This window comes from Panulirus ornatus, chromosome 28 (assembly GCF_036320965.1).
Source record: "Panulirus ornatus isolate Po-2019 chromosome 28, ASM3632096v1, whole genome shotgun sequence".
NCBI lineage: Eukaryota > Metazoa > Arthropoda > Malacostraca > Decapoda > Palinuridae > Panulirus > Panulirus ornatus.
Window position 1 is genome coordinate 14,878,859 of NC_092251.1, and position 23,430 is coordinate 14,902,288.

The 23,430-nt window shown below is 43.0% G+C and overlaps 1 pseudogene; it reads left to right on the forward strand.

Annotated features, from left to right (window-relative positions):
* The window catches only part of LOC139757743 (protein O-mannosyl-transferase TMTC1-like), a 390,520-nt pseudogene that overhangs the window by 293,525 nt on the left and 73,565 nt on the right, over nt 1–23,430 (forward strand).

The following is a 23,430-nucleotide window of genomic DNA, read 5'->3' on the forward strand; positions in this document are numbered from 1 at the left end:
GGAAGGTATTAAGAATATATGGTGTGGGAGGCAAGTTGTTAGAAGCAGTGAAAAGTTTTTATCGAGAATGTAAGGCATGTGTACGTGTAGGAAGAGAGGAAAGTGATTGGTTCTCAGTGAATGTAGGTTTGCGGCAGGGGTGTGTGATGTCTCCATGGTTGTTTAATTTGTTTATGGATGGGGTTGTTAGGGAGGTGAATGCAAGAGTTTTGGAAAGAGGGGCAAGTATGAAGTCTGTTGTGGATGAGAGAGCTTGGAAAGTGAGTCAGTTGTTGTTCGCTGATGATACAGCGCTGGTGGCTGATTCATGTGAGAAACTGCAGAAGCTGGTGACTGAGTTTGGTAAAGTGTGTGAAAGAAGAAAGTTAAGAGTAAATGTGAATAAGAGCAAGGTTATTAGGTATAGTAGGGTTGAGGGTCAAGTCAATTGGGAGGTAAGTTTGAATGGAGAAAAACTGGAGGAAGTAAAGTGTTTTAGATATCTGGGAGTGGATCTGGCAGCGGATGGAATCATGGAAGCGGAAGTGGATCATAGGGTGGGGGAGGGGGCGAAAATCCTGTGAGCCTTGAAGAATGTGTGGAAGTCGAGAATATTACCTCGGAAAGCAAAAATGGGTATGTTTGAAGGAATAGTGGTTCGAACAATGTTGTATGGTTGCGAGGCGTGGGCTATGGATAGAGTTGTGCGCAGGAGGATGGATGTGCTGGAAATGAGATGTTTGAGGACAATGTGTGGTGTGAGGTGGTTTAATCGAGTAAGTAACGTAAGGGTAAGAGAGATGTGTGGAAATAAAATGAGGGTGGTTGAGAGAGCAGAAGAGGGTGTTTTGAAATGGTTTAGGCACATGGAGAGAATGAGTGAGGAAAGATTGACCAAGAGGATATATGTGTCGGAGGTGGAGGGAACGAGGAGAAGTGGGAGACCAAATTGGAGGTGGAAAGATGGAGTGAAAAAGATTTTGTGTGATCGGGGCCTGAACATGCAGGAGGGTGAAAGGAGGGCAAGGAATAGAGTGAATTGGATCGATGTGTTATACCGGGGTTGACGTGCTGTCAGTGGATTGAATCAGGGCATGCGAAGCGTCTAGGGTAAACCATGGAAAGCTCTGTAGGTATGTATATTTGCGCGTGTGGACGTATGTATATACATGTGTATGGAGGTGGGTTGGGCCATTTCTTTCGTCTGTTTCCTTGCGCTACCTCGCAAACGCGGGATACAGCGGCAAAAAAAAAAAAAGAGAATATATATCAAAATGAATATTATCCCTGGGGATAGGGGAGAAAGAATACTTCCCACGTATTCCCTGCGTGTCATAGAAGGCGACTAAAAGGGAAGGGAGCGGGGGGGCTGGAAATCCTCTCCTCTTGTTTTTTTTTTCTAATTTTCCAAAAGAAGGAACAGAGAAGGGGGCCAGGCGAGGATATTCCCCCAGAGGCCCAGTCTTCTGTTCTTAACGCTACCTTGCTAACGCGGGAAATGGCGAATAGTTTGAAAGAAAAAAGAAAAAAAAAAAAAAAAAATATATATATATATATATATATATATATATATATATATATATATATATATATATATATATATGTATATATATATATATACATATATATATATATATATATATATATATATATATATATATATATATATATATATATATATATATATATTATCCCTGGGGATAGGGGAGAAAGAATACTTCCCACGTATTCCCTGCGTGTTGTAGAAGGCGACTAAAAGGGAAGGGAGCGGGGGGCTGGAAATCCTTCCCTCTCTTCTTTTCTTTTTTTTTATTTCCAAAAGAAGGAACAGAGAAGGGGGCCAGGTGAGGATATTCCCTCAAAGGTCCAGTCCTCTGCTCTTAATGCTACCTCGCTAACGCGGGAAACGGCGAATAGTATGAAAAAAGATATATATATATATATATATATATATATATATATATATATATATATATATATATATATATATATACGCTGGCTGTTACGGGATATGACACGTGCCATCTCTCCAATTCTCTCGCATTCTGGACCTTACATTACATCCTTCACAGTAGAGTTTGTATGACGTCCTACCCACGAAACTCTGAATTATCTCGCATACGTTGACTATCTCTGTATGTCTCATGCACACAGACCTTCCCATCAGATGGTCGCCTCCATACAATAAACACGTTTTTCTTTTCGTTTGCTATTTATTCACTTTATGTTAATGTCTGACACACTCGAGTTCACCCATACACCAACTCTTATGGTATAACTCATTCGACATCTCATACATTATGTTCTGCTGCTGTGGATTGGTTTAGTGGGTCACATTCAAGTATCTAATACGCACAAGAGTGAGCTGCCAAAAAAATTCTGATCTCTGATGGAACGTGATACAGTAGTCATGTCTAACTGTTTTAGATCCCATATATTCACTTTAAAAAGCATCTTGTTCGGTATAATATTGCCTCTGTTCCAGACAACATACATACACAGTGAACTAACAGAACTCTATGATTTGACAGTTTCTCTTTTGTTCATATGCAAGATTATTGTGCCGATAGGTACAAGGATAGCACCTATATGTTCCTCCACCAGAACAGAGGATTTGACTGATGATTTTTGCCATATTTGCGGCTACTTTCTTGTGCACTCCTACCCATCCTGTGGGCGGTGGCACAAAAGAGGATACAGAGAGCAGAGAAGGTCTTAATGATTGATATACATGACAGGTTACGTAGTGAGGAAAGTGTTAACATGGTCTGGGTATCACAGTGATTGATTTACCAACTTACATGGTAAGTGAAGTTTACAGCAGTTGAACGACAGTGATCAGATTACGTATCAAGATAGATAAGAAATGAACTGTTTACATGAAGCAAATCTATGATACATTTCAAGTATCCCAGTGAGCGCTGCAGAGACCGGGGCAAAGCGGCAGGAAGTCCTGTAAAAGAGAATGGAATAGGAATCCCCTCAGCTGCGTCTGTCTTCCTCCCTGCAGATCGAAGGGCTGCGTCACCAGTTGTGGAGGTCATAACGTAAGGTGGCAGAGAGTCATTACATTACTCACTGCCCACATTCCCCAGCAGACTGCAGGGTCGTGATTGGAGAGGCAATATTACTTTAACCATCCTCCTTCTCTTCCCCATCAGACAGCAGGGTCGTGTCGGAGAGGCCGTGGCGCTGCTAGAGGAGAGCCTGCGGTGCGACGCCACCAACAGGGATGCGGTGTCATCGCTGGCCGGGCTGTACGGGGATGCGGGACGCCCCACCGACGCTGAGAACCTGCATCTGGCGCTGCTAGTGGCTCGACCCTCTGACCCCGTCGTCCACAACAACTACGCTGCCTTCCTCCACAAGATCGGTCAGCACCTCCACTTCCCTCATGTTGTGTGTTGTGAGACACCTATCGATGCACACAAACACTTACACTAATACTCAAATACATCCTTATGTATACAGACACATGTATGCACATGCACTGATCAAGCACCTCTGCAATCGATGGTACATTCTCTCTTAATCAATAATTTGTGCAAGTAACATTTTCAACAAGTTTCACTCATCGCCTACGTAAGATACACTTGCGTCCACTTCTTTATCTTCACGTATATCCTCGCCGTTACCACTGCATCTATGTGTACCGAACAGTGTTAAAGGTCAGCTGGTCTCTTGATAACGTTAGCACTCTTCATCATATCGTAGGTGACCTGATGTGTCCAAGCTTCTGTAGTTGATGTTTACCCAATGTAGATAAACTAATGTGTGACCTGAAGGTGTGTACGGCAAAGGACGCTAAGCTGCTGAGCTTTCACGATGGTGAAGGATGTGATGGCAGGTGGCAGTGATGGTGGTCGTGTTGGTAGGTGTTGGTAACGCATGTGAAGAGCAGGTCGAAGTGGTTAGTGAGGTGGAAGGTGAAGGTGCTGGATGGAGTTGCAGATGGTGATGACGTCGAGACAACAGGTGGTGATGGTGGGAGTGGTGGCAGTTGGTTCTGAAAAGTGGTGGTGGTGGATGTTGTGGTAGGAGGTGATAGGTATGATGGCACGATTTGGTGGTTGATGTGGTGGCAGGTGGTGGTATGTACTATGGCAGAGGGTGGTGGCGGATGTGGTGGTAGGGGTTAGTGGTGAATGTAGTGGTAGGTAGTGGCAGAAGGTGTTGGTGAATTTGGCTGTAGTGAGGTAGTGATCATAGGTGTGATGGTAAGTGGCGGTGCGTTTAGAGAAGAGTTGGTGATGGTGGAAGGTGGTGGTGGCAGGTGTGGTTGTGGATGGTGTTGGTGAGTGTGATGTTATATGGTGATGGTGAGTTTAATGGTAAGTGATGGTGGCAGATGTACTACATGGGAATATCTTGGGAAAGGACAGATAACAAGCGAACTGGTGATCCGTAGCAGATTATCGAGAGAAAACAAGTGGTGATTACGAGGGTACAAATAGATCACAAGACACCTCCCTCGTCACCTCTGCCCCCGACGTTCAACTGCCGGTGGGCAAAAGTTGAGAAAATAAAGTAAAAAAGTCTAGATATTACTGAGGGAACTATAGGGAAGTGTTGACTGGAAAAAGTCCCCCATCAATTTGACATTTGCTTTGCTTCTGGATCCTGAAAATGATACACATTTACGGTCATATTGCTGTCCCACTTGTGCCAGATGTCAGCGAGGCATTAATCTTGCTTCGATCTGAATGTATTTAGTCTTTCTGTTTACTATTTCGGGAGGTGGTTTTGCTACACTCCATATGAGGAAACCTTTGGCTCACATTGCTATTGCATCACCAGCATTTTGTCTTCGTATCATTATTTCTCATCAGTAAGTCACTGTCTCAGATCATGAAATTTTCGTATGATGTTTTATCGAAATCATTTAGTATTTTGAATACTTCTCTCGCGTCTCAAAGTCTGGGCTTTTTTTGTAGAAAGGATAACTTCAAAACTTTGAGAGTCTTTCCTTACAAGGTTTATTTCTTAGTGAAGGGATTAGTTTGGCTGCTCATCTTTGAATTCACTCAAGTTTCTCTTCGTCCTTGATCGGGTTTGATGACCAGAACTGAACGGCGTGAGTAATTCTTATCCTTTGTTTTGTAATTAACATTTCTAGTTGTCAAAAACAACAATTTATCCCTGGGGATAGGGGAGAAAGAATACTTCCCACGTATTCCCTGCGTGTCGTAGAAGGCGACTAAAAGGGGAGGGAGCGGGGGGCTGGAAATCCTCCCCTCTCGTTTTTTTTTAATTTTCCAAAAGAAGGAACAGAGAATTGGGTCAGGTGAGGGTATTCCCTCAAAGGCCCAGTCCTCTGTTCTTAACGCTACCTCGCTAATGCGGGAAATGGCGAATAGTTTGAAAGAAAAGAAAGAAAGATTTCTAGTTGTGATACTTAACATCCTATTAGCTTTACTGTGCACAGACATGCGTCGTTAACCATATCTAACCTTATTACTGATTATCATTCTAAGGTCCTTCTCTTCTTTAACATCTCATGAAGGTCTGCCAAGCGTTTAGTGTTCATGAGTTACTTTTTGGATATCAAAATGCATAACTTTGCACTTGCTGACATTGAAGTCCATCTGTCATGTCTCTGCCCCATCTACCATTTTATATATTTTTTCTGAAACTTCAGATACTCTTCCTTTGCGTTGACTGTTTCCCCTGTTAAAATCGTTGGTCAATTCTAATGAGTTTACTGGAGACTCCTTTCTCTCGGTCGCTGAAGTTGTTGGTGAAAAGTATGGGTCCCAGGACTGAGCCTTGTGGCACTCCACAATACATTTGAAGTCAGTCCGATGCTTCCTCATGTATCACCATTGTTTCCGCTGAAAAAGTCAGTTCTTTAGCCGGGCAGATTGAGTTACCTATGCCCTGAAAATTCGTCTTATTTAGCAATATTTTGTGTGGTACTGTACTGATGGCTTTACGAAAGTCTAAGGTTATACCATCAGAGGGTATTTCAGAGTTCCAGCTGTCATGTATGTGACTAATAACTTCAACCAGATATGTTAAACAAGTTCCCATATTCCAGACAGCAAGTTGATGGTCACTTTTCGATCGAATTTCCTCTAGAAATTTCACAATATCATCTCTAACCATTACTTCTAATACTTTACATAGGACCGGAGTCATGTTGATGTGGCGACGCACACTTCCTGCCATGGTTTTTGGAAATTGGTGTTTGTTACGTTGGCCATGTTACAGTTGTCAGGAACTTTCCCTTCCTGCAGTTTGTTGAATATTTGGGTTGTTGGAAAAACCAGATTTTTCCTGTATTCTGATGAAGATATCGTCTCGACCACTTGAGTTTTTTCTTTTTTTTTAATTCATTTTGTCTAGATATTTACATGCTTCGTTTTATTCAGTGTTTTCAATTTTGATTTTATCAATTTCGATATCCAGAAATACGGACGTTGTCCGCATGTTCATGGGCAAGTGATAATCCTGATAACTTTCTTAGTTCTAACATATCTAAAGAATTATTCAGGGTTCTTTTCCACACTGAAGAAATTCGCTCTCTTCAGAGTAAGTCTTACTGGCTCTGATCTTCCTCCTCCACTCGTGGCTCTGATCTTCCTCCTCCACTCGTGGCTCTGATCTCCCTCCTCCACTCGTGGCTCTGATCTTCCTCCTCCACTTGTGGCTTTGATCTCCCTCCTCCACTTGTGGCTCTGATCTCCCTCCTCCACTCGTGGCTCTGATCTTCCTCCTCCACTCGTGGCTCTGATCTTCCTCCTCCACTCGTGGCTCTGATCTTCCTCCTCCACTCGTGGCTCTGATCTTCCTCCTCCACTCGTGGCTCTGATCTTCCTCCTCCACTCGTGGCTCTGATCTTCCTCCTCCATTCGTGGCTCTGATCTTCCTCCTCCACTCGTGGCTCTGATCTTCCTCCTCCACTCTGTGGTCTTACGTTCGGCCGCCTCCACCTCCACCTGGCGCAGTCAGCGTTGTCAATTCCCTTTCTCCGTGAGGTGTGAACCCTGGGAGTATCGACTCGCTGCTTCGAAGCTTTGGTCAGTGACCTGAGGGGATGGGGTGGGGGTGGGAGAAGGGGGGGGGGGTTGGAGGAGGCCTGGGGCCGGCGTGTGAGGGGGTGAGCAGGTAACAAGGCTAGGTTGTCAACGTGGATAGTTGGACAACAACACACAACGCAGTAGTTTACGTAGCAAATATTGAAATAAGTCGACAAACCAAGATGATGATAGTGATGATCATCGCAAATTAGGACGTTATTTGCAACTTGTGCTGCTGGTGTGAGTCAATCTTTGATAATGCAACCCTCCACCACCAACACCCCACTCTCACCCTTTAACACACACACACACACACCACACAGAGGCCACGTCCTTCCCTCCATCCACAGAAGCAAATGCCACCAATCGAGGGTCATGACCTTCACACCTGCTGGGTTCGACAGGGGTGGATGTGGGATGTGGGGAAAGGTAGCTCTACGATCTATGAAGTATATAAAGGATTCATTTGTATATTTACTTCATCATTTTGTTTTCAGTATAATGACCCAGTAAGCTCTCAAACATTTTAAGTATAATGAAGAGAAAAAAGAATATCATTTTGCAGCATCTCAGCTGTTCCATGTCATATTTCGCAGCTGACAATATGTAACAAATATATGATGTTTCCTGTAAGGTGTTAGTGTGCGCAGTACGTGATGTGAGGAGAAGGGATGGGGGTCAGCAGGCCACAGTGGCCAGCCATATGTTGTGGTGCGCAGTCAATCTTTAATATGAAAATACTGATTCTGTGTTGTGGTGATGGTTTGGACCTGGTGAAGTATAGCATATGTGAGGGCCTCCTGTCCTCTGCTGTGTCATGTGCAAATATAACCTGTGGTCCTGGTTACCTGAACTTGTAATGTTTGCCGTTGTGTGTTGAGAACCGTGACACAGACGAGTTTATCTGAGGATTATAATGATATGTGCGGGTTTAAAAAGAAATTATGCATTAGTATCGCGTGAGATAGAGTCACTGATCATAGTAGTATCATGGTTGTGAATGACAAAATGTCGGTTGTCCAAATGATGGGCATCGTGTCATATTGCCATATGGTGTTCATGGTGTTAGTAGGTTCAGTATGATGGCGTCCGGTAGACTCGAAAAGTTATTTCAAAGTTGGTCTCCAAGACGAAGTAAAGTCAAGGGTCCCTTGTCATCTCATCAGCTAATACCAACCTCGATATCTGCATGAATCACCCAGGACGACCCCGAGCTGATGTATCATCCCTCCCTCACAACCCGAGCTGATGTATCATCCCTCCCTCACAACCCGAGCTGATGTATCATCCCTCCCTCACAACCCGAGCTGATGTATCATCCCTCCCTCACAACCCGAGCTGATGTATCATCCCTCCCTCACAACCCGAGCTGATGTATCATCCCTCCCTCACAACCCGAGCTGATGTATCATCCCTCCCTCACAGCCCGAGCTGATGTATCATCCCTCCCTCACAACCCAGCACAGAACCTCACTCCCGCCCCACTTACGACACACGCTAAGAAGAGCCCAGCCACTGGCATCATTTTCCCTAACGTCTCACATTGTGCTGTACCTCGTCCTTGCTGCGTCCCCAACACTTGTCCAACATCACAACAAACAAATGAAGTTTGCGACATGAATATAGACTCTACGAGATATGTGTAACCAAGTGTCAACATTCATTCATACGGGATGCAGTCATACACACTGGAGAATTCTTGATAAATAACTTTAGAATATTAACATCATTTGGTGCTGTGTGGATTATATATGTAACAAATATCCTTTCAGTTACAAGAAAATTACATGTTACGGTGAATATTCAGTAAACCCACCACCATCACCACCAGCACGTCGAAAAAAACTTGTTAAAACAAGAATGACATCTATCGCGTTTGATCTATTAAGCCACAGCACAGAAGACGTGGGTGGTGTGCAGGATGACACATACGATGAAGCTACTGAAGTGCTGATAAAGACTTTCATCTTGTGCGAAGATGAAGTGTGACCTCATCACTAATGTGATCATTACGTTTATTATATGTCAGCCTCCCGTAGAGAAAAATATGTTTCCTATCTCTCTGTTGCACGCTGATCCAATTATGTTTTCACAATTTCTCTATCAATCATAGTTATTTTTGTTCCAGCATATTCGCATATCGTTACGTACAGTATATATGTACCAGTGCCTTACGGAGCATTTGAAGCAAAAAGTTGAACATACACAGCTATTTTCATTGTTTGTGAAGTGCAATAACTTCTTTCTGAAAGCACAAGCCTGGATAATGGATCACCACCAGAGGCCTCCAGAAACACGACTGGAAATGTTGGGACATTCCAACAGTGGCCACTCCTACGTAGCAGTTCTCTGTCACTTGCAGGTTAGAACACAATGTGTAAATAGTGTGTTTTCCACTTATTATTGACGGATTGTGTTTTTGTGTATTCAAGTGTTGTGTTGATGCCTCATCCATCATTATAATGCCAAGAAACTGTGTAAATAGTGCGAGTTCTTTCTGCTACATCTGCGTTGAATTGACATTCATATCGCAAAAAACGATCTTTCACACACTTTATTACAAACTGCTATGAGCATCACCTTGGTTGTAGAGTGGGTGGGTAACCAGGATAAAAGTTGAACGATGCCCCATATTTGTTGTGTCACGTGTGTCAGGCTTCTCACAACATGGACGAAAGGTTCACGTCGTATGCCTTCTGCCATTCCTAGGGTTTGGAGAGAACCCAAACATCACTACCCCGATCCAGCGAGGTAGCGCCGGGAAAACAAAAAAAGGCCACATTCGTTCACACTCAGTCTCTATCTGTCGTGTGTTATGAACCGAAACCACAGCTCCCTATCCACATCCAGGCCCCACAGACCTTTCCATGGTTTACCCCGGACGCTTCACATGCCCTGGTTTAGTCCACTGACAGCACGTCGACCCCAGTATACCACATCGTTCCAATTCACTCTATTCCTTGCACGCCTCTCATCCTCTTGTCTGTTCAGACCCCGATCGCACAAAATCTTTTTCACTCCATTCTTCCACCTCCAATTTGGTCTCCCTCCTCTCCTTGTTCCCTTCACCTTTGACACATATATCCTCTTTGTCAATCTTTCCCCACTCATTGTCCAAACCATTTTAACACAGCCTCTTCTGCTTTCTCAACCACACTCTTTTTCTTTCCAACATCTCTCTTCCTCTTTCATTACTTACTCGATCAAACTACCTCACACCAAATATTGTCCTCAAACGTTTCATTTCCAACACATCCACCCTCCTCCGCATAACCATATCTATACACCATGCCTTGCAGCCATATGATATTCTTGGAACAACTATTCCTTCAAACATACCCATTTTCGCGTTCCGAGATACCCGTTCTCTCCTTCCACAAATTCTTCATCGCTCCCAGAACCTTCGCCCTGTCCCACTCTGTGACTTACCTCCGCTTCCATGGTTCCATTCGCTGCTAAGTCCACTTCCAGATATCTAAAGCACTTCACTTCCTTCAATTTTTCTCCATTCAAACTTACCTCCCAATTAACTTGTCCCTCAACCCTACTGAACCTAATTACCTTGCTCTTATTCACATTTACTCTCAACTCTCTCCTTTCACAAACTTTTCCAAACACAGTCACCAACTTCTGCAGTTTCTTATTCCAATCAGCCACCAGCGCTGTATCATCGGCGAACAAGTGACTCACTTCCAAGGCCCTGTCATCTCCAACAGACTGCATACTCGCCCTTCTCTCCAAAACTCTTGCATTTACCTCTCTAACCACCCCATCCGTAAACAAATTAAACAACCATGGAGACATCACGCACCCTTGCCACAAACCGACCTTCACGGGGAATCAATCACTCTCCTTTCTTCCTGCTCGTACACATGCATGACATCCTTGGTAAAAAAACGTTTCACCGCTTGCAGCAGCTTACCTTCCACCCCATATGCTCTCAAGTTCTTCCACAAAGTATTTCTGTCAACCTTATCTTATTCCTTCTCCAGATCCATAAATGCTACATACAAATCCATCTGTTTTTCTAAGTATTTCACACACACTCTTCAAAGCAAACACCTGATCCACACATCCTCTACCACTTCTGAAACCACACTGCTCTTCCCCAGTCTGATGCTCTGCACATGCCTTTACCCTCTCAATCAATACCGTCCCATACAATTTTCCAGGATTACTCAACAAACATATGCTTCTGTAGTTTGAACACTCACCTTTATCCACTTTGCCTTTGTTCAATGGCACTATGCATGCATTCAGCCAATCCTCAGGCACTGCACCATGATCCATACGTACACTTAATATCCTTATCAACCAATCAACAACACAGTCAACCCCTGTCTTCATAAATCAACTGCAATACCATCCAAACCCGCCGCCTTGCTGGATTTCATCTTCCGCAAATCTGTCACTACCACCTCTCTCTCACCCTCTCACTTCGCACACCACCGCGCCCAAAACACCCTACATCTGCCACTCTATCATCAAACACATTCAACAAACCTTCAAAATACTCACTCCATCTTCTTCTTACTTCGTCATTACCTGTATTATTCCTCCCTTGCCCCCTCCACCGATTTTCCCATTTGTTCTCTTTTGCGCACGTGACTTACGTCCTTCCAAAACATCTTTTTATTCTCCCTAAAGTTTAATGATACTCTCTAACCCCAACTCTCATTTGACCTTTTTTTCCAACTCTTGCACCTTCTTCTTGACCTCCGGCCGCTTTCTTTTATACATTTGCCAGTTTTTTGCACTACTTCCTTGTAAGCGTCGTTCAAACGCCACTCTTTTCTCTTTCACTAACTTCTTTACTTCTTCATTCCACCACTCACTACCCCTTCTAATCTGCCCATCTCCCACCTTTCTCATGCCACATGCATCTTTTGCACGTGCCATTCCTCACCCACTCCCCTCACGTCATTAGCTCTCACCTTTTGCCATTCTATACTCTATCTCTCCTGGTACTTCCTCACACAAGTCTCCTTTCTAAGCTCTCTTACTCTCACCACTCTCTTCTCCCCAACATTATCTCTTCCTCTTTGAAAACCTCTACAAATCCTCACCTTCACCTCCACAAGACAGTGATCAGACATCCCTCCAGCTGCCCCTCTCAGCACATTAACATCCAGAAGTCTGTATTTTACACACTTATCAATTAACACGTAATCTAATAATGCCCTTTGACCATGGCTATCTCTCTTACTCACATACGTATACTTTTGTATACCTCTCTTTTTAACCAGGTATTCCCAATCACCAGTCTTTTTTCAGCACAGAAATCAGCAAGCTCTTCACCATTTCCATTCACAACACTGAACACCCCATGTACACCAATTATTCCCTCAACTGCCACATTACTCACCTTCGCATTCAAATCACCCATCACTATAACCCGGTCTCATGCACCAAAGCTGCTGACACACTCACTCAGCTGCTTCCAAAACATTATGTATGTTATATATATTATATTATTATCATATATTATATATAATTATCATATGTTATGAATCATGTATATCTTATTATATATATATATATATATATATATATATATATATATATATATATATATATATATATATATATATATGCTCCACGGTCCTCCTGCCCTCACATTATGTACATTTTCCTTCCCGCCACTCTCACCCTTCCACCCTCACCTCTACCACCAACCCCGCCCATGGTAACTGCACCTCTGGCAGTTGAATCATGATCAAGTAATGGGTATTATCATTCGTCATAAGTCTTTTGAAAACCACTTTCCTCGATGGATCATCATTGACTGGTGCTTGGGCTATGGTAACACCGGTGCAGCAATGTATCAACGGTGTCAAAAGATGAACGGCGTCGTCTCACGGCCTCAGTTCAGATAAAGCCTCTCTTTTTACCAAAGTTTGGCTTCGAAAACACGAGTTGAATCTCTTACGTTCACACGCCAGGTAGTGACGTGGGGATAACATCTTGTTAAGTTTATCAAAACCGAAGTAAACACACCATTATAGTGAGACGTCGCGACCGATACTAGTAACGAGATATCTCGACTTGATGAGCAAAACCCCGGACAATGAAAACCTTGGAAGTTGCTTGAAAGCTTCGAAGCAGCGAGTCGAAACCCCCGAGGGTTCACACCTCACGGAAAGAGAGGATTAACCACTCTAACTGTGCCAGATGGTCGTGGAGGTGGCTGAACACTTCATTTCGTCACTTAACATAGTTACCCTTGTAAACACGTCTAAACATTTTCATTAATACATTTGTTTTTTCATTCGTTCAACCTGGCTCTTCCACTTCACACCTACGTTCCACATTTCTAAGGGAAGTGATGTATTATGAAAGTAACTCCACATTCTTTCAGTTGTCTCCACATCTAATCTTCCGATGTTATTTACGTGACTTATGATGTGACGTATGGAGTCAGCTACTCTAAGACTGGGTGGTGCCGCCAGATTGATGTCTTTGGAAGATAAACCTGACAACAATGATCGCTTTATCTTGGCTTTACACAGAACACAAGTACTACAGAGGCTCCTGTTTGTGGACAGTACTGATTCTAATGCCTTAACGCCTCTCGGTGGGTCACGGAGAAATTGATTCAAAATCCATTGTTAAGTTGTTTCCCTTATGCTTACCTGTATTAAGGACCAGGTTTGCGTTAGGGTTTTTAAGTATCTCACACTGAGTAGGATACTCTCTCTCTCTCTCTCTCTCTCTCTCTCTCTCTCTCTCTCTCTCTCTCTCTCTCTCTCTCTCTCTCTCTCTCTCTCTCTCTCTCTCTTCATAATGTCTTCGGCTGTTCATACAGTCAGCCAAAAATGTTTTACGACGCCTTATACAGTGAATCGTATACATCGACATCTAGTTTTCAAACCGAGTTTACCTGTAAACCGTCGTGTACATAAATAGACCACCTCCACTTGATGTGTGGAGTCTTTCATTTGATAAATGTTATTTATAACCCGGGATCCCTGACTTGACTGTTGAATAATTAACTACGAAATTTATTCTGACCTTTGACATTACTACTGTATCAGGCCGACGGAGCATCTGGTGTCAGTTCAGTGGGTTTTAGGTAAATATATCCGCTGTTTGTGAATATTATGGGAATAATTTCGCTCGTTTTGCACGGTACGTGTGACGTCGTTGTGACGTAAGCTTGTGAGGTTGTATCAGCTGGTCACAAGGACATATATGTAACCCGACCAGTGTACGGTTACATCTGACCTCACTGACAGGTGGTTAGTTGTCTGCAACTGATATATCATTGGTAGATCCCTGTTTTATATGCGTGTATATATATATATATATATATATATATATATATATATATATATATATATATATATATATATATATATATAGATATATATATATATATATATATATATATATATATATATATATATATCTATATATACATATATATATATATATATATATATATATATATATATATATATATATATATATATATATATATATATATATATATATTATCCCTAGGGATAGGGGATTAAGAATACTTCCCACGTATTCCCTGCGTGTCGTAGAAGGCGACTAAAAGGGGAGGGAGCGGGGGGCTGGAAATCCTCCCCTCTCGTTTTTTTTTTTTTTTTTTTTTTAATTTTCCAAAAGAAGGAACAGAGGGGGCCAGGTGAGGATATTCCAAAAAAGGCCCAGTCCTCTGTTCTTAACGCTACCTCGCCAACGCGGGAAATGGCAAATAGTTTAAAAGAAATAAAGAAATATATATATATATATATATATATATATATATATATATATATATATATATATATATATATATATATATATATATATATATTTTTTTTTCTTTTTTTGCCGCTGTCTCCCGCGTTTGCGAGGTAGCGCAAGGAAACAGACGAAAGAAATGGCCCAACCCACCCCAATACACATGTATATACATACGTCCACACACGCAAATATACATACCTACACAGCTTTCCATGGTTTACCCCAGACGCTTCACATGCCTTGATTCAATCCACTGACAGCACGTCAATCCCTGTATACCACATCGACTCCAATTCACTCTATTCCTTGCCCTCCTTTCACCCTCCTGCATGTTCAGGCCCCGATCACACAAAATCTTCTTCACTCCATCTTTCCACCTCCAATTTGGTCTCCCACTCTCCTCGTTCCCTCCACCTCCGACACATATATCCTCTTGGTCAATCTTTCCTCACTCATTCTCTCCATGTGCCCAAACCATTTCAAAACACCCTCTTCTGCTCTCTCAACCACGCTCTTTTAATTTCCACACATCTCTCTTACCCTTACGTTACTTACTCGATCAAACCACCTCACACCACACATTGTCCCTCAAACATCTCATTTCCAGCACATCCATCCTCCTGCGCACAACTCTATCCATAGCCCACACCTCGCAACCATACAACATTGTTGGAACCACTATTCCCTCAAACATACCCATTTTTGCTTTCCGAGATAATGTTCTCGACTTCCACACATTCTTCAAGGCTCCCAGAATTTTCGCCCCCTCCCCCACCCTATGATCCACTTCCGCTTCCATGGTTCCATCCGCTGACAGATCCACTCCCAGATATCTAAAACACTTTCACTTCCTCCAGTTTTTCTCCATTCAAACTTACCTCCCAATTGACTTGACCCTCACCCCTACTGTACCTAATAACCTTGCTCTTATTCACATTTACTCTCAACTTTCTTCTTCACACACTTTACCAAACTCAGTCACCAGCTTCTGCAGTTTCTCACATGAATCAGCCACCAGCGCTGTATCATCAGCGAACAACAACTGACTCACTTCCCAAGCTCTCTCATCCCCAACAGACTTCATACTTGCCCCTCTTTCCAGAACTCTTGCATTCACCTCCCTTACAACCCCATCCATAAACAAATTAAACAACCATGGAGACATCACACACCCCTGCCGCAAACCTACATTCACTGAGAACCAATCACTTTCCTCTCTTCCTACACGTACACATGCCTTACATCCTCGATAAAAACTTTTCACTGCTTCTAACAACTTGCCTCCACACCATATATTCTTAATACCTTCCACAGAGCATCTCTATCAACTCTCATATGCCTTCTCCAGATCCATAAATGCTACATACAAATCCATTTGCTTTTCTAAGTATTTCTCACATACATTCTTCAAAGCAAACACCTGATCCACACATCCTCTACCACTTCTGAAACCAGCACTGCTCTTCCCCAATCTGATGCTCTGTACATGCCTTCACCCTCTCAGTCAATACCCTCCCATATAATTTACCAGGAATACTCAACAAACTTATACCTCTGTAATTTGAGCACTCACTCTTATCCCTTTGCCTTTGTACAATGGCACTATGCACGCATTCCGCCAATCCTCAGGCACCTCACCATGAGTCATACATACATTAAATAACCTTACCAACCAGTCAATAATACAGTCACCCCCTTTTTTAATAAATTCCACTGCAATACCATCCAAACCTGCTGCCTTGCCGGCTTTCATCTTCCGCAAAGCTTTTACTACCTCTTCTCTGTTTACCAAATCATTTTCCCTAACCCTCTCACTTTGCACACCACCTCGACCAAAACACCCTATATCTGCCACTCTATCATCAGACACATTCAACAAACCTTCAAAATACTCACTTCCATCTCCTTCTCACATCACCTGCTTGTTATCACCTCCCCATTTGCGCCCTTCACTGAAGTTCCTATTTGCTCCCTTGTCTATATATATTTTTTTTTTCCTTTTTCAAACTATTCGCCATTTCCCGCGTTTGCAAGGTAGCGTTAAGAACAGAGGACTGGGCCTCTGAGGGAATATCCTCACCTGACCCCCTTCTCTGTTCCTTCTTTTGGAAAAAGAAAAAAGAGGGGAGGATTTCCTGCCCCTCGCTCCCTCCCCTTTTAGTCGCCTTCTACGACACGCAGGGAATACGTGGTTGCGAGGCGTGGGCTATGGATAGAGTTGTGCGCAGGAGGATGGATGTGCTGGAAATGAGATGTTTGAGGACAATGTGTGGTGTGAGGTGGTTTGATCGAGTGAGTAACGTAAGGGTAAGAGAGATGTGTGGAAATAAAAAGAGCGTGGTTGAGAGAGCAGAAGAGGGTGTTTTGAAGTGGTTTGGGCACATGGAGAGAATGAGTGAGGAAAGATTGACCAAGAGGATATATGTGTCGGAGGTGGAGGGAACGAGGAGAAGAGGGAGACCAAATTGGAGGTGGAAAGATGGAGTGAAAAAGATTTTGTGTGATCGGGGCCTGAACATGCAGGAGGGTGAAAGGAGGGCAAGGAATAGAGTGAATTGGAGCGATGTGGTATACCGGGGTTGACGTGCTGTCAGTGGATTGAATCAAGGCATGTGAAGCGTCTGGGGTAAACCATGGAAAGCTGTGTAGGTGTGTATATTTACGTGTGTGGACGTATGTATATACATGTGCATGTGGGGGGGTTGGGCCATTTCTTTCGTCTGTTTCCTTGCGCTACCACGCAAACGCGGGAGACAGCGACAAAGTATAATAAGAATAATGATAATAATATATATATATATATATATATATATATATATATATATATATATATATATATATATATATATATTATTAGGTACAGTAGGTACAGTAGGGTTGAGGGTCAAGTCAATTGGGAGGTAAGTTTGAATGGCGAAAAACTGGAGGAAGTAAAATGTTTTAGATATCTGGGAGTGGATCTGGCAGCGGATGGAACCATGGAAGCGGAAGTGAATCATAGGGTGGGGGAGGGGGCGAAAATCCTGGGAGCGTTGCAGAATGTGTGGAAGTCGAGAACATTATCTCAGAAAGCAAAAATGGGTATGTTTGAAGGAATAGTGGTTCCAACAATGTTGTATGGTTGCGAGGCGTGGGCTATGGATAGAGTTGTGCGCAGGAGGGTGGATGTGCTGGAAATGAGATGTTTGAGGGCAATGTGTGGTGTGAGGTGGTTTGATCGAGTAAGTAATGTAAGGGTAAGAGAGATGTGTGGAAATAAAAAGAGCGTGGTTGAGAGAGCAGAAGAGGGTGTTTTGAAATGGTTTGGGCACATGGAGAGAATGAGTGAGGAAAGATTGACCAAGAGGATATATGTGTCGGAGGTGGAGGGAACGAGGAGAAGTGGGAGACCAAATTGTAGGTGGAAAGATGGAGTGAAAAAGATTTTGAGTGATCGGGGCCTGAACATGCAGGAGGGTGAAAGGAGGGCAAGGAATAGAGTGAATTGGATCGATGTGGTATACCGGGGTTGACGTGCTGTCAGTGGATTGAATCAGGGCATGTGAAGCGTCTGGGGTAAATCATGGAAAGTTGTGTGGGGCCTGGATGTGGAAAGGGAGCTGTGGTTTTGGGCATTATTGCATGACAGCTAGAGACTGAGTGTGAACGAATGGGGCCTTTGTTGTCTTTTCCTAGCGCTACCTTGCACACATGAGGGGGAAGGGGGATGTGTGCGAGGTGGCGATGGGAATGAATAAAGGCAGACAGTGTGAATTGTGTGCATGGGTATATATGTATGTGTCTGTGTGTGTATATATATGTGTACATTGAGATGTATAGGTATGTATATTTACGTGTGTGGACGTGTATGTATATACATGTGTATGGGGGTTGGTTGGGCCATTTCTTTCGTCTGTTTCCTTGCGCTACCTCGCAAACGCGGGAGACAGCGACAAAGCAAAAAAAAAAAAAAAAAAAAATATATATATATATATATATATATATATATATATATATATATATATATATATTCCTGGGGATAGGGGAGAAAGAATGCTTTCCACGCATTCCTCACGTGTCGTAGAAGGCGACTAAAGGGGGCGGGAGCGGGGGTCTGGAAACCTTCCCCTCCTTGTATTTTAACTTTCTAAAAGGGAAAACAGAAGAAGGAGTCACGCGGGGAGTGCTCATTCTCCTCGAAGGCTCAGACTGGGGTGTCTGAATGTGTGTGAATGTAACCAAGATGAGAAAAAGGAGAGATAGGTAGTATGTTTGAGGAAAGGAACCTGGATGTTTTAGCTCTGAGTAAAACGAAGCTCAAGGGTAAAGGGGAAGGGTGATTTGGGAATCTCTTGGGAATAAAGTCAGTGGTTGATGACAGGACAAGAGCAAGGGAAGGAGTAGCACTACTGAAACAGGAGTGGTGGGAGTATGTGATAGAGTGTATGAAAGTAAACTCTAGATTGATATGAGTAAAACTGAAAGTGGATGGAGAGAGATGGGTGATTATTGGTGCATATGCACCTGGGCATAAGAAGAAAGATCATGAGACGCAAGTGTTTTGGGAGCAGCTGAGTGGGTGTGTTAGTAGTTTTGATGCACGAGACCGGGTTATAGTGAGGGGTGATTTAAATGCAAAGGTGAGTAATGTGGCAGTTGAGGGAATAATTGGTGTACATGGGGTGTTCAGTGTTGTAAATGGAAATGATGAAGAGCTTGTGGATTTGTGCCCTGAAAAATGACTGGTGATTGGGAATACCTGGTTTAAAAAGAGATATATACATAAGTATACGTATGTAAGTAGAAGAGACGGCCAGAGAGCGTTATTGGATTACGTGTTAAATGACAGGCGCGCGAAAGAGAGACTTTTGGATGTTAATGTGCTGAGAGGTGCAACTGGAGGGATGTCTGATCATTATCTTGTAGAGGCGAAGGTGAAGATTTGTGGAGGTTTTCAGAAAAGAAGAGAGAATGCAGGGGTGAAAAGAGTGAAGAGAGTAAGTGAGCTTGGGAAGGAGACTTGTGTGACGAAGTATCAGGAGAGACTGAGTACAGAATGGAAAAAGGTGAAAACAAAGGACGTGAGAGGAGTGTGGGAGGAATGGGATGTATTTAGGGAAGCAGTGATGGCTTGCGCAAAAAATGCATGTGGCATGAGAAGCGTGGGAGGTGGGCAGATTAGAAAGGGTCGTGAGGGGTGGGATGAAGAAGTAAGATTATTAGTGAAAGAGAAGAGAGAGGCATTTGGAGGATTTTTGCAGCGAAATAATGCAAATGAGTGGGAGATGTATAAAAGAAAGAGTCAGGATGTCAAAAAGAAAGGTGCAAGGGGTGAAAAAGAGGGCAAATGAGAGTTGGGGTGAGAGAGTATCATTAGGTTTTAGGGATGATAAAAATATTTTTTGGAATTAGGAAAATAAAGTGCGTAAGACAAGGGAACAAATGGGAACATTAGTGGAGGCAAATAGGAAAGTGATAACAAGTAGTGATGTGAGAAGGAGATGGAGTGAGTATTTTGAAGGTTTGTTGAATGTGTTAGATGATAGAGTGGCAAATATAGGGTGTTTTGGTCGAGGTGGTGTGCAAAGTTAGAGGGGTTAGGGAGAATGATTTGGTAAACAGAGAAGAGGTAATAAAAGCTTTGCGGAAGATGAAAGCCGGCAAGGCAGCAGGTTTGGATGGTATTGCAGTGGAATTTATCAAAAAAGGGTGTGACTGTGTTGTTGACTGGTTGGTAAGGTTATTTACTTTATGTATGACTCCTGGTGAGGTGCCCGAGGATTGGCGGAATGCTTGCATAGTGCCATTGTACAAAGGCAAATGGGATAAAGGTGAGTGGTCAAATTACAGAGGTATAAGTTTGTTGAGTATTCCTGGTAAATTATATGGGAGGGTATTGATTGAGAGGGTGAAGGCATGTACAGAGCATCAGATTGGGGAAGAGCAGTGTGGTTTCAGAAGTGGTAGAGGATGTGTGGATCAGGTGTTTGCTTTGAAGAATGTATGTGGGAAATACTCAGAAAAACAAATGGATTTGTATGACGCATTTATGGATCTGAAGAAGGCATATGATAGAGTTGATAGAGATGCCGTGTGGAAGGTATTAAGAATATATGATGTGGGAGGCAAGCTGTTAGAAGCAGTGAAAAGTTTTTATCGAGGATATAAGCATGTGTACGAGTAGGAAGAGAGGAAAGTGATTGGTTCTCAGTGAATGTAGGTTTGCGGCAGGGGTGCGTGATGTCTCAATGTTTGTTTAATTTGTTTATGGATGGGGTTGTTAGGGAGGTAAATGCAAGGATTTTGGAGAGAGGGGCAAGTGTTCATGCTGTTGTGGATGCGAGCTTGGGAAGTGAGTCAGTTCTTGTTCGCTGATGATACAGAACTGGTGGCTGATTCGTGTGAGAAACTGCAAAAGCTGGTGACTGAATTTGGTAACGTGTGTGAAAGAAGAAAGCTGAAAGTAAATGTGAATAAGAGCAAGGTTATTAGGTACAGTAGGGTTAAGGGGCAAGTCAATTGGGAGGTAAGTTTTAATGGAGAAAAACGGGAGGAAGTGAAGTGTTTTAGATATCTGGGAGTGGATCTGGCAGCGGATGGAACCATGGATGCTGAAGTGAATCATAGGGTGGGGAAGGGAACGAAAGTTTTGGGAGAGTTGAAAAATGTGTGGAAGGCGAGAACATTATTTCGGAAAGCAAAAATGGGTATGTTTGAAGGAATAGTGGTTCCAACAATGTTATATGGTTGCGAGGCGTTCGCTATAGATAGAGTTGTGCGGAGGAGGGTGGATGAGCTAGAAATGAGATGTTTTAGGGCAATATGTCGTATGAGGTAGTTTGATCGAGAAAATAATGAAAGGGTAAGAGAGATGTGTGGTAATAAAAAGAGTGTGGTTTAGAGAGCAGAAGAGGGTGTTTTGAAATGGTTTGGTCACATGGAAAGAATGAGTGAGGATAGATTGACAAAGAGGATATATGTGTCAGAGGTGGAGGGAAGGAGAAGTTTGAGACCAAATTGGAGGTGGAAGGATGGAGTGAAAAAGATTTTGAGTGGTCGGGGCCTGAACGTGCAGGAGGGTGAAAGGCGTGCAAGGAATAGAGTGAATTGGAACGAGGTGTATACCGGGGTTGACGTGCCATCAATGGATTGAACCAGGGCATGTGAATCGTCTGGGGTAAACCATGGAAAGTTTTGTGGGGCCTGGATGTGGAAAGGGAGCTGTGGTTTCGGTGCACTATACATAACAGCTAGAGACTGAGTGTGAACGAATGCGGCCTTTGTTATCTTTTCCCAGCGCTACCTCGCGCACATTTGGGGGGTGGGGTGGGGGTTGTTATTTCATGTGTGGCACGGTGGCTACGGGAATGAATAAGGGCAGACAGTATGAATTATGTAGATGTGTATATATGTATATGTCTGTGTGTGTATATGTATGTATACGTTGAGATGTATAGGCATGTATATGTGCGTGTGTGGTCGTGTATGTATATAGATTACACGTGTATGTGGGTGGGTTGGGCCATTCTTTCCTTTGTTTCCTTGCACTACCTCGCTAACGCGGGAGACAGCAACAAAGTATAATAGATGAATAACAAATATATTCCTATGGGTCCACAGGGAAAATGAAACACGATAATTTCCCAAGTGCACTTTGTGCAATAATCACATAATCACAAACCTACATTCACTGAGAACCAATCACTTTCCTCTCTTCCTACACGTACACATGCCTTACATCCTTGATAAAAACTTTTCACTGCTTCTAACAACTTGCCTCCCACACCATATATTCTTAATACCTTTCATAGAGCATCTCTATCAACTCTATCATATGCCTTCTCCAGATCCATAGATGCTACATACAAATCCATTTGCTTTTCTAAGTATTTCTCACATACATTCTTCAAAGCAAACACCTGATCCACGCATCTCCTACCACCTCTGAAACCACACTGCTCTTCCCCAATCTGATGCTCTGTACATGCCTTCACCCTCTCAATCAATACCCTCCCATATAATTTCCCAGGAATACTCAACAAACTTATACCTCTGTAATTTGAGCACTCACTTTTATCCCCTTTGCCTTTGTACAACGGCACTATGCAAGCATTCCGCCAATCCTCAGGCACCTCACCAGGAGTCATACATACATTAAATAACCTTACCTACCAGTCAACAATACAGTCACACCCTTTTTTGATAAATTCCTCTGCAATACCATCCAAACCCGCTGCCTTGCCGGCTTTCATCTTCCGCAAAGCTTTTAGTGCCTCTTCTCTGTTTGCCAAATCATTCTCCCTAACCCTCTCACTTTGCACACCACCTCGACCAAAACACCCTATATCTGCACTCTATCATCAAACACATTCAACAAACCTTCAAAATACTCACTCCATCTCCTTCTCACATCACCACTACTTGTTATCACCTCCCCATTAGCCCCCTTTACTGAAGTTCCCATTTGTTCCCTTGTCTTACGCACTTTATTTACCTCCTTCCAAAACATCTTTTTGTTATCCCTAAAATCTAATAATACTCTCTCACCCCAACTCTCATTTGCCCTCTTTTTCACCTCTTGCACCTTTCTCTTGACATCCTGCCTCTTTCTTTTATATATCTCGCACTCATTTGCATTATCTCCCTGCAAAAATCGCCCAAATGCCTCTCTCTTCTCTTTCACTAATAATCTTACTTC